Here is a 13138-nt window from a genome sequence, read left to right as displayed (position 1 = left end):
AAAGGTACACAGATCAGATAAGGTATAAAAACCTAGATCCTGAACACAATAAACACATGGTTGTGTCACTATCCCTATAAGCATGTATAATCAAGTAGGTACTAACATGAAGTGCATAATAAGTAAACAAAACAAGCATGTAACATGTATCGGGTAGTGACCAACCGAAGTAAAGATGAATATAATCATTACTAAAGGTTATAACCTACTAAACATATCAACATGACATTATCAAAGATAAGTCAAGGTACCCGCCTCAAATAGCAGGTCCAATCCAGTCAAATCCAATGTCGAGATGCTCGTCTCGAATCAAAGTCCTGTAATACATGATATACAGATTTAGCTAAATTCATATAAATTAATTAGCTAAATCAAGTCCTCGAGAAGCTAACAAAAGTCCAGATCCAATTATAAACCCTAATTGGATCATCAATTAACTTATCCAAATAGGATCCCACATACTCATTTATCAATCTAATATAAATTAATCAACTGGTACAGTCCATTACTACTAATGAAATTCAATGTAGAATGGAATCACCTCTAAACTCACCTGATGTATCAGTGTTGATCCAAGGTCGAAGAATTTCCTGTTGACACACAACTGAAAACCTTGCTGCTAGAAAACTGCTGTCGGAAACCAGAACCAGTTAGCACGTACAATCCTAAATACAACTAGTTAGGAATTCTAGCACTAATTTACCAAAACCCACATCTCTGGTTGAAGTGTACAAAAGTCTGTAGCTAATTTCCTCTTCTCCGATAGTGGCAGCAAGCAAAACAAAGGCTAGTCGTGGCTCGGCAGAACCCTTGAAGTCCGGATAACCCTTCCACTCCGGCGATCAGTGGTGGCTCTGACTTGATCCGGTGGTGCCGAAACAAACTAGGTAGGGCACCGACGGCGCGAAGAAGATGAGGATCAAGTGAGGAGATGCCGCGGAAGGCTAGGGCACGATGAGAGATCTGTTGGGAATCTCGGTGGCTGGCACAGGGAAGATCGAAGAGGGCTGGCGACGGTTCGGGACTAGGGCACAACATGGAGGAGGCTGATGTTGTTCCGTGCAGCGGCGGCGCTGTGCAAAGGAGCGGCAGCGGGTCCTGATCTTAGCGGCGGAGATTGGGAAGAAGAAAGGAAGAGGGAGAGAGAAGATGCTCAGTCGCCGGCTCTCTGTTCCCTGGCGTCGTCGGCATCGGGCAGAGGAGAGGAGGGCGTGCACGTTTGGGAGAAGGAAACTGCCCGCTTGCGGTTAGGGCAAATCGGGCGCGAGGGGAAGAAGGCGCGGCAAGGTGTCGGGCACGCGAGGAGGAATCGAAGGGAAATTGCACGGCACAGTAACGGGAGGAAAAAGAAAAAGAAAAGGAAATAGGAAAAGAAAAATAAACTTTTCCTCGTTTAGTGGGGTAGCCTAAACAGGCTTTCCCGGGCCTAGTTTTTATCCCCGTAACCTGAGCCATACGAGCTCCGAAAAATTTCAGAAAAATTTCTAAAAATTCTGAAAAATCCCCTTATCATTATTCGCCATTTTTTCGAAATTTTACATTCTTCCCCACTAATAAAAATTTGGTACTCAAATTTCGTTATCTACCATCAACAAGTACTAACAACAAATAGAAAGTATAAATGCTGAACAGAAAATAACTCACACACCTCAAGTGAAAAGATGAGGGTATCGAGCTCGGATAATATCCTCGAGTTCCCAGGTAGCCTCCCCGACCGTATGATACTGTCATCCGACTTTAACTAGCCGGATAGTCTTGTCCCGCAACTTCCCGTAACTGACGCTCTTTCCGGTCCAGAATCCGTACTGGAACCTCCTCATAACTGACGTCAGGCTAAAGGGGAACTGGTATATCAGACAGCACATGTGTTGGGTCAGCTACGTATCTCCTCAGCATAAATACATGAAATACGTTGTGCACGCCTGCCCGGGACGGTGGTAGTGTCAGACAGTAAGCTACCGCTCCAATCCTCTTCAAGATCTGGAAAGGTCCAATGTATCGCAGAGCTAGCTTATCTCTGAGGCCAAATCTCTTCACCCCTTTCGTGGGTGAGACTCGTAGAAAAACATGGTCACCAGTAGAGAACTCTAGGGATCTCCGTCTTCAATCTCTTCTGGTGGTCCTGTGCCTCTGACATCCTCCGTTTGATAGTACGACCCAACTCTGCCTCCAAAATCCAATACACAAGATCTCAGCAAGTCCTCTAGAGTCTGAATGATCCACTCTGACTGTCCATCTGTCTGCGGATGGAAAGCTGTACTGAAACGGAGCTGAGTGCCCAAGGCCTGCTGCAGACTCTGCCAGAAATGAGACGTGAACCAGGGGTCTCTATCCGAAATAATAGTCAAAAGGGACACCATGTAATCTGATGATCTCCCGGCTATACAAATCTGCCAATCGATCCAGGGAATCAGTCTTCCGGATCGCTAAAAAGAAAAAAGTGCACGGATGTTGGTTAATCGATCAACGATTACACAAATCGCGTCATGGCCTCGTCGTGTCCTAGGCAAACCCACCACAAAGTCCATGGTAATATGTTCCCATTTCCACTCTGGAATAGGAAATTCGCTGAAATAAACCGGCAGGTCTCTGGTGCTCGGCTTTCACCTGCTGACAGACAAGATATCTAGCTACGAATTCTGCGACATCTTTCTTCATGTCGTTCCACCAATAGGAACACCTTAAATCTCGGTACATACGGGTCCCACCTGGATGGATCGTAAATTGGTAGCGATGAGCCTCCTGAAGTAGCTCCTGTAAGATCGGGTGAGACTGAGGTACGCATAATCTGCCTCGGAAGTATATAATACCCTCCTCATCTCGTGTGAACTCGATCTATTTCCCGGAAGCTATCTGGTTGCCAATGAACTACAAATGTTGATCACCAGCCTCGGCCTCTCGGATCCTTGTTCTGATCGACGATTGAGCAACCATGGTAACCAGAATACCCTGCTCTGTCTGTCCCTACTCCTGAAGGCCCAACTCGGAGAAACCCTGAACCAAGTCTGTGATTGAAACTCGGTGGCAAGCCAAAGTCCCTCTGGACTTCCGGTTAAGTGCATCGGCAACCATATCAGCTTTCCTCGGGTGGTAGCTAATAGTACAATCATAATCCTTTAGGAACTTCATACATCTCCTCTGTCGGAGATTGAGTTCCTTCTGAGTAAAAAGGTATTTAAGACTCTTATGATCAGTGAGAATTTCAAATGTAATACCATAAAGGTGATACTGCCAAATCTTCAAGGCAAAAATAATGGCAGCCAACTCCAAATCATATACTGGATAGTTCTTCTCATGCTCCTTCAACTGCCGAGAAGCATAGGAGACTACCCTACCGTGCTGCATCAACAACGCCCAAACCCTGTAAAGACGTATCGGTGTAGAGTGTTGGGACCAAAAATGTAGCTAGAGGGGGGGTGAATAGCTCGGCGCGTGCTAGGTGCTCGACGTTGCTTGTTTCTTCAAAGATATGCAGCGGAAATACAAGAAACAACTACAACAACGCTAACAAATGGATTTTACTTTGTATCCACCTAACAAGAGCTGACTAGTCCAAGGATCCACGCACACACACACACCTCCACTAATAAACATTCCTTTTCGGTAACTACCGAAGGCGGAGAAGCCCTACAAGTTCACACTACAAGAAGAAAGGGAAAGGGAAACAAAATACAGCACAAGCTTACAAGGAAACCCTAACCCTAGCTTTCTTCTTCAGCTGTAGATCCGCCTCTTGACTTGGAACACCTCCAAGAACCTTCAAGAACTGGCGGTGAGAACCCTGTGGAGAAGAGCTGAAAGCGCAGAAAAGGATCGGAGATGAATCGTGTAAGTTCTTGCGAAGAAGACACTCGCCAGCAACCTAAATACGACACAACGGTCGAATCCCGATCGATTGGATTGCTCCCGATCGATCGGGACCGATCGATCCAGAGCACCTCTGTGCTCTCAGGAATTGCTTGGATCGATCGGCTGATCGATCCAAGGCTTATCGTGCGAAATCGCACTCCCCAATTGATCCACTGATCGATTGGGGGCTCTGGATTGATCCACTGATCGATCCAGCCCTGTTCTGTGTGCGTGACATTTCTTCCCAATCGATCGGATGATCGATTGGGAGGAGCTCTGTCGCAGGGACTCACCCGATCGATCGGCCGATCGATTGGGAATCATCCAATCGATCGGTTGATCGATCCAGATGCTAGTTTTTGCCCAAAACCAAGTCCTAAGTCCCCCAAACCAACATCCGGTCAATCCATGACATGTTGGTACATCATGCCTAGCATCTAGTCACCCTTGACCTGCTAGGACTCCCTCACCAAGTGTCCGGTCAATCCCTTTGACCCACTTGGACTTTTCTCCTTGTGTCAAGTATCCGGTCAATCCCTTGACCTACTTGGACTTTCCTCCTCGTGCCAAGTATCCGGTCAATCCCTTTGACCTACTTGGACTTCTCTCCTCGTGCCAAGTATCCGGTCAATCCCTTTGACCTACTTGGACTTTCCAACACCAGATGTCCAATCAGCCTTGATCCATCTGGATTTCCTTGTGTCTGGCTTCACTCACCAGGACTTCCTTCTGCCTAGCTTCACTCACTAGGTCTTTCACCTGGCTTCACTCATCAGGATTTCCTTCTGCCTAACTTCACTCACTAGGACTTCTCTTCTGCCTGGCTTCACTCACCAGGTCTTTCACCTAGCTTCACTCACTTGGATTTCCTTCTGCCTAGCTTCACTCACTAGGACTTTCACCTGGCTTCACTCAACAGGATTTTCCATACTGCCTAGCTTCACTCACTAGGACTTCCCTCTGCCTGGCTTCACTCACCAGGACTTTCCATACTGCCTAGCTTCACTCACTAGGACTTCCCATCTGCCTGGCTTCACTCACCAGGACTTTCCAGTCCGCCTAACCTCCAAGTTAGGACTTTCACCTGGCTTCGCTCACCAGGATTTTCCAGTCCGCCTAACCTCCAAGTTAGGACTTTCACCTGGCTTCACTCACCAGGATTTTCCAGTCAAGTATCCGGTCAACCTTGACCTATTTGACTCTCCATCACAATCTCCACACATGAACAATTGCACATGCAATCTCCATGTGTTGTCTACATGTATTGTCAAACATGTATTGTCAACATGTATTGTCAAACCCTCAAAACATAAACATTAAGACTCGAGCTTGACCCAATTCAAGCTTAGTCAAACTAGGTCAACCTTGACCTGGGGAATATTGCACCAACATAGAGTACGAATCCGTTCTCTCCATAAGGTAAAACCAAAACTGGAGCCGACACTAATCTCCGCTTCAGCTCCTCGAAGCTGGTCTCGCAGTCCTCTGTCCAAGTGAACTTCACGTCTTTCCTGGTCAAGCATGTCAGCGGCATAGCAATGCGGAAGAAACCCTCGACAAAACGTCGGAAATATCTGGCCAATCCCAGAAAACTGTGGATCTCCTGCACTAACTTCAGCTGCCCCCAGCTGGTGACAGCCTTGATCTTCTGAGGGTCTAACAAAATACCTCTGCTAGAGACCACGTGTCCCAGAAAACTGACTGAAGATAGCCAGAAGGCACACTTGTTGAACTTCGCATATAGCTGATGTCGTCGAAAAGTCTCCAAGACTATGCGAAGATGCTATGCATGTTCCTCCTCGGAACGCGAATAGATCAATATGTCATCGAGGAAAATGACAACAAATTGATCTAGATACTCCATAAAGATGTGGTTCATCAAATCCATAAATACCGCTGGAGCATCGGTAAGCCCAAATGGCATTACCAAAAACTCATAATATCTGTACAACAGACAACTCAACCAGAGATCCCCAATAACAAGTCTGAAATCTGATCACTAACTACAAATCACCAAAGAATAGATCATCTAATGTGAGAGCAATGCTCCATCATAAGAAATACTACATATGTGGGAGCAACACTCTACCACCAACAACGCAACCTATGTGGGAGCAACACTCCAACACAACAATCGAAAATATGTGGGAGCAACGTTCCACCACACACAATCCAAATATGCAGGAGCAATGCTCCACCACAAACAATCCATAATATATGGGAGCAGCTCTCCACCACAAACAATCCATAATATGTGGAAGCAACGCTCCACCACAACCATCTAAAATATGAGGGAGCAACTCTCCATCACAATCAATCCATAAGTGAACCAGACATCTCACTATCCAACTAGTGATTGCATGAAATTACTCTATCACATATCACTGTGAGCAACCAAGGGTATCACAATCCAGTAAGCAAATCAAATCCATCGTCAACTCTATCCACATCATAGTGGGTCACCCACTAATAGGAGAATTAGTTGACAAGGCAATACAACAAATGACATAATGTAGACACGCTACATAAGTAGAATCATCATGATGCTACCCACAATACACCTGGCACATGTACCCACACAACATAGGTATGATCGACATAATCTTCCAATTAGTACACACCAAACATACTCATAACACAGGTATAAATCAGCGTGATACCTCCAAAAATATATACATACCGAACCCGTGTGCATAAATCAACGTAGGTATAATTGACAATACACTTCAAACAACACTCACCTAACATATATACACCTATGCCAAGAGTAAAATCAACGTAATACTTCCAATAAATCATAATAGGTACGAGTGTACACACAGAACAAATATAATCAATAAGATACCTCCTATAATACACCAAACACATGTATACATACCATAACATAGATTTAATAGACATGATACCTTCAATAATACCATCAGACACGTACACCTAACTACATTGCTATCATCCACAAGGAACCTACAACAATCATATCGGAACATGTATACAAATACTACTTGCAAATGGATAGTCTACCACAGGACTCCTACAACACATAACAATCATATGTACACGCAACATAGCTATGAATAATCAACATATTTAACCCAATCAACCTGACATTCCCTATGCTACCTTCTAAGTTATCCAACTAGGTACATACAGTCTAAAATTAAAGTACCCATGGAATAGGATACATCGATCCTCTATAAACTGACCAAACCGACAATGGTATACGACAAATTCAGTCCTTTCCCACGTCAGTACAAGCCATGTACCCAATGTGCTCAAGATACCTAACTAAGCACAAATAACCCAAAGATTTGTACATCTAAAAATAGAGTATGACAATTCCCTACGGATCAGACCAACAAAACTAAATTGGTCTTCTACTAACTAATCAAGAATACATTAATCCTCTACAAGCAACTAAGGTAAATCGATCCACGACTACCCAAATCAACAAGTGTAAATCAGACTTCTATTGACCGATCTAACAAAAGTAAATCAATTATCTACTGATGAAATTAACTAAGATAAAATGGTATTCTACTGGCTAAGTCAACATGAATATGTAGATACTATCCACTACCCAACTAATAATAGCAGAGGCTGGTATGTGTCTCCATCTCCTAACCAACTAGTAGTAACAGAAGCTAAAACTACTGGTGGTATGATATGAAAAATCATTAGAGACTATAATCCTTGATCTCTATTAGGGTCGATCATCATCAGTGGCTAACCCATCACATGTAATATGAGCTATAACAACCAGACAGGTACTAAATAAAAAGTGTTAATACATGTCATAACATCATAGTCAACAATGCATACTAACAAAAAGGTATGATAGTCAACAATGCATACTAACAAAAAGGTATGATAGTCAACAATGCATACTAACAAAAAGGTAGGATAACAGTATACCAACATACCTCCTATAGCTTGGAGATGTCCTACCACTGCCAGGTCCTAAAACCCGAAAAGTCACATCGAGAAAACTAAAACACGAAATCCAAAACACGGGATATAAGACTCGTAAACCGTGCTCTGATACCAATAAATTGGTATCAGATAAATCTCGAAATCTGTAACACGATATACAAACAAGTATCGCCAACTTGGCTCTGATACCAAATAAATTGTCACGCCTCGAGGGAGTCTCTGTCCGAAGAAAATTCGGCAGCATCTCCCCTGTATGGCTGATAATCTGAGCCATTTCTACAAACACAATATACATCAACCATAGGCGGCTGGAATATACACACAACCACACAGTTTATATGCAGTCTACTCGGCTGATACAATAAAATAGACAACCACGCAGTTATATGTAAAATCTAACAACCCACTCAGCTGTACCAAAACCAAACACAGTGGAAATACAATGGACAACACATACAACTAAAAACGAAGACTGCTAGCCGGCTAGGCATACACCACACAACAAAACAATACTCTAGAGACAAAACCAGAACATAAGCTAAATACACAAATTCCATATACCAAAATAAAAAAATAAACAAAAACGGAGACAGGTCTTCTGATGTGATGTGGGGACCGGCAGGCAGGATACTCCAAGCGACTCCATAAACAATCTTGTACCTAAAAAAGATAGTGTCCATGGGGGTGAGCTCAACAACTCAGCAGATACCTAGTTGACATGTATAGTAAATTATAACAAATAGTAATAACTATGGAGTACAGTCTCCTAGACAAAAGCTGGAAGTGGACAATAGAAAAGGGCTGAAGAGAACTATACTCACCAGGGCCTTCTATCAGAATAGTCAGGTCGTCAGACCGAGAGTATCATAAATCCTGTATGCATGTCAAATATATGCATCCATCTAAATGCAGCATATAAGTGCAACAAACACAATCAATAAATGCATCAATTCATATGATACCAATGACATGGTCACCCCTGACGCCAATCAGCCATCTCACACACGATGGTGAGACCGAGTGGGTAGGGCTGTGACAACCATGCACTCTGTCATCACTGCTCCTGATGAGTGACCGAGTGGACGGGATGCTGTCGGAATACACCTATCCTCCTACCCCAAATCATAAGTAGGGGAGCACAATGCTCTCATCTCCCGGTACACGATAACGGGGAGGAATCTCTGCTGGCTACCACGCTGCGTCGCACTACCTATGAGTGGACCAACGGAGCCTAACAAAGTCCAACCGTCTGTCGGCTACAACACTGCTACACTAAACCAGTGGAGCCTAACAGAGCAGAACTGTCTACCGGCTACCACGCTGAGTCACCGGACCAACGGAGCCTAACAGCAGAACTGCCACACACCTGCCTGATATATCACTAACCCATGAGTGGTGGTGTGTGCAGATTCATGTAACTAGCGATGTGCTCAACAATAATGCAGCTGACTATCGCACAGCATGCAATCATGCAAGATGATGCATGTCACTAAGCATGACAATATCCTGAACAACATAGCAATATCCATATATATATATATATATAATGTGTACCATAGGACAATGAACCAAGTCAAAGGTACACAGATCAGATAAGGTATAAAAACCTAGATCCTGAACACAATAAACACATGGTTGTGTCACTATCCCTATAAGCATGTATAATCAAGTAGGTACTAACATGAAGTGCATAATAAGTAAATAAAACAAGCATGTAACAGGTATCGGGTAGTGACCAACCGAAGTAAAGATGAATATAATCATTACTAAAAGTTATAACCTACTAAACATATCAACATGACATTATCAAAGATAAGTCAAGGTACCCGTCTCAAATAGCAGGTCCAATCCAGTCAAATCCAACGTCGAGATGCTCGTCTCGAATCAAAGTCCTGTAATACATGATATACAGATTTAGCTAATTTCATATAAATTAATTAGCTAAATCAAGTCCTCGAGAAGCTAACAAAAGTTCAGATCCAATTATAAACCCTAATTGGATCATCAATTAACTTATCCAAATGGGACCCCACATACTCATTTATCAATCTAATATAAATTAATCAACTGGTACAGTCCATTACTACTAATGAAATTCAATCTAGAATGGAATCACCTCTAAACTCACCTGATGGATCACTGTTGATCCAAGGTCGAAGAATTTCCTGTTGACACACAACTGAAAACCTTGTTGCGAGAAAACTGCTACCGAAAACCAGAACCAGTTAGCACGTACAATCCCAAATACAACTAGTTAGGAATTCTAGCACTAATTTACCAAAACCCACATCTATGGTTGAAGTGTACAAAAGTCTGTACCTAATTTCCTCTTCTCCGGTAGTGGCAGCAAGCAAAACAAAGGCTGGTCGTGGCTCGGCAGAACCCTTGAAGTTCCGGATAACCCTTCCACTCCCCCGATCAGTGGTGGCTCCGACTTGATCCGGTGGCGCCGAAACAAACTAGGTAGGGCACCGGCGACGCGAAGAAGATGAGGATCAAGTGAGGAGATGCCGCGGAAGGCTAGGGCACGATGAGAGATCTGCTGGGAATCTCGGTGGCTGGCATAGAGAAGATCGGAGAGGGCTGGCGACGGTTCGAGACAAGGGCACAGCGTGGAGGAGGTCGACGCTGTTCCATGCAGCGGCGACGCTTTGCAGAGGAGCGGCAGCGGGTCCTGATCTCAGCGGCGGAGATTGGGAACAAGAAAGGAAGAGGGAGAGAGAAGATGCTCAGTCGCTAGCTCTCTGTTCCCTGGCGTCATCTGCGCCGGGCAGAGGAGAGGAGGGCGTGCATGCGAGGGAGAAGGAAATTGCCCGCTTGCGGTTAGGGCAAATCGGGCACAAGGGGAACAAGGCGCGGCGAGGTGTCGGCCACACAAGGAGGAATTAAAGGGAAATTGCACGGCACAATAACGGGAGGAAAAAGAAAAAGAAAAGGAAATAGGAAAAGAAAAATAAACTTTTCCTCGTTCAGTGGGGTAGCCTAAACAAGCTTTCCCGGGCCTAGTTTTTATCCCCGTAACCTGAGTCATACGAGCTCCGAAAAAATTCATAAAAATTTATAAAAATTCAGAAAAATCCCCTTATCATTATTCGCCATTTTTTCAGTATTTTACAAAATATCTTAGAGTTTAGATGTACGGTGTATGACTCAAATGTCTTGGAGTTAGATGGCATGGTGTATGACCCGAAAGTCAATCGGTGCTTAGAGGCATGGTGTATGACTTGAATACCTTAGAGTTAAACGACACGATGTATGACCTGAATGTCGATTAGTGCTTGAACTTTCTTCTTTGCTAAAAAAGAAGGATATATTCTAAATTGAAATTGTAAAAGACAAGTTCAGACCTATCTGTTGAGAAGGTTTGAGCTAAAAATCTCAAGCCGCCAAGCAAAGATAGATGAACTACTTGGGATGATTGAGTTTCCTCGAAGATTTGGAGCTCTCGTTGGGGCAATCGATTGGTGGATTGGCCAATTGTAGGTTTGGAGAGTTGCCAATTAGGAGAGTATCCATGGGAGATCGTCGATTGAATCTAATAGAAGTTGACTGAAGCCAATTGAACCTTTGCCTATGGGATTTTGTCACATAAAGAATTTTGTCAAGGGGGCTGTCAATTGGATAAATTTTGCCATTGGAGACTTTTTCCTCTTCAATCTACTGATTGGGGAGATTGGAATTACCATTTGGAATTGCTGAGTTGATTGCCAATCGGACTTTGCCAATTGGTGCTTGGTTTGAGTGCTAACTGGAGTCTTCCTGTTGAGTATGATCTTGAAGTAGACCCTCAAGAGGGCGCTAGGGTGATCTTTTGGCAGCTTTACTTGACTCTGCCATTCGACGGAGCCTCTTGATATACTGATGGAATTCACTAGTAGAATGATGATGGGAGTGATGGTAATAACAAAAATGCTAGTGCTTTTCATGAAGCAATTGGTCTGGTGCGACAGTTGATTCTAAGATGGCTCCCACTTCTTGTATCACCCTCTCTTCCCTTCGTGTTGGCTCATTTGGGTGACTCAAATGTCGGTCTGCATCTCGCAAGGCCGGAGTGAGAGCCTGTTAGATCGTAAGAGTCGAGGGGGGGGCGAATCTCGATCGATTAAAATCTTTTCTTTTTATAACATAAAATCAAATAGAGATAAGTAGTAGAATAAAGTACATACAAGAGACACATTCGATTTTACTTGGTTCGTAGCCCAACCGACTACTACTCCAAGGCCCGTGATTCTTAATCTCTTTCGTTGGGAAATCCACTAAATGATTAAATTGTACAAGTAAAAGATGCAGTCACAATAATATGCAAATATAATGAATATACTAACAACGAATGAATGCAATAAAGCGTTGGTTGTTGGAGCGTCGAAGTAGTTGGAGTTTTCACAAATAGTAGCAGCAAGAACAGAATGAAGCACAGTGAAGAGTTGTCTTTTTGGCTCGAATCTAGAGCTATTTAAATAGACATTATTCGGTCGATTGAAAACACATTCAATCGACTGAACCTATCGATCAACTGAAAAGACGTTCAATCGACTGAACCTATCGATCAACTAAGCCAACCATCCGTCGACTAATCTTCCGCGCCTTTCCTTCTTTTCTCTGATATGATCTGTCTGATCTCGTAAATCATAGAGTTCTGTTGACTGATATAGCTGATTAGTTGACTAAACCTGAATTTATCTTTTCTACATTGATTCGATCTGATCTTTGATGTTACCAAAATTGGATCAATCAATTGATCTAAGATTTCGGTTGACCAATAACACTATATTTCCAAATTTGTAGAGCACGATCGTATCTGCGCCATGCTGGCTAGATCAATCAACCGAATCCCCCGATCAACTCAAACTTTATTTAATTTGCAAAACAAAGTTAGTGCAACAATAATATAATAATAGTCCTATAAAATAGAGTTAGATAGATAGTGCATGAATGAGATAGTTAGTACTATCTTGATTTCAACTTAGAAACCTCTGGTGATTTCTTCAGTTGGATCCACAAGAATTGTGTCGTAACAACTTGAATTCAAGTATCTCTTAGAACTACTCTCAACTTAGCATAGTGGAAGTGTAGCCTAGGGTTTTTTCTCGAATACCTCGTGGAAGCTTGTAACCGTTAGGTCAGATTTGTGTTGCATGATTTTTATGGGGTTTCTTAAGATCCAGTCCCTAATCTAGGTAAGGAGCTTGAGCTAGCTAACATTCATTGAGAAAGACATCAAACGATTCTACCTACGAATGTAATTCAAGTAGCGCAAAACCAATGTATCTCCTCACCTAAACTAGCAACTGTTGTTGAATCAAATGGTCCTAAGTGAGAGAAGAAACAGATAAGAACACTGACTACCCATAAATTACGA

This window comes from Zingiber officinale, chromosome 4B (genome assembly GCF_018446385.1).
Source record: "Zingiber officinale cultivar Zhangliang chromosome 4B, Zo_v1.1, whole genome shotgun sequence".
Taxonomy (NCBI): Eukaryota; Viridiplantae; Streptophyta; class Magnoliopsida; order Zingiberales; family Zingiberaceae; genus Zingiber; species Zingiber officinale.
This window is presented reverse-complemented; position numbering follows the sequence as displayed.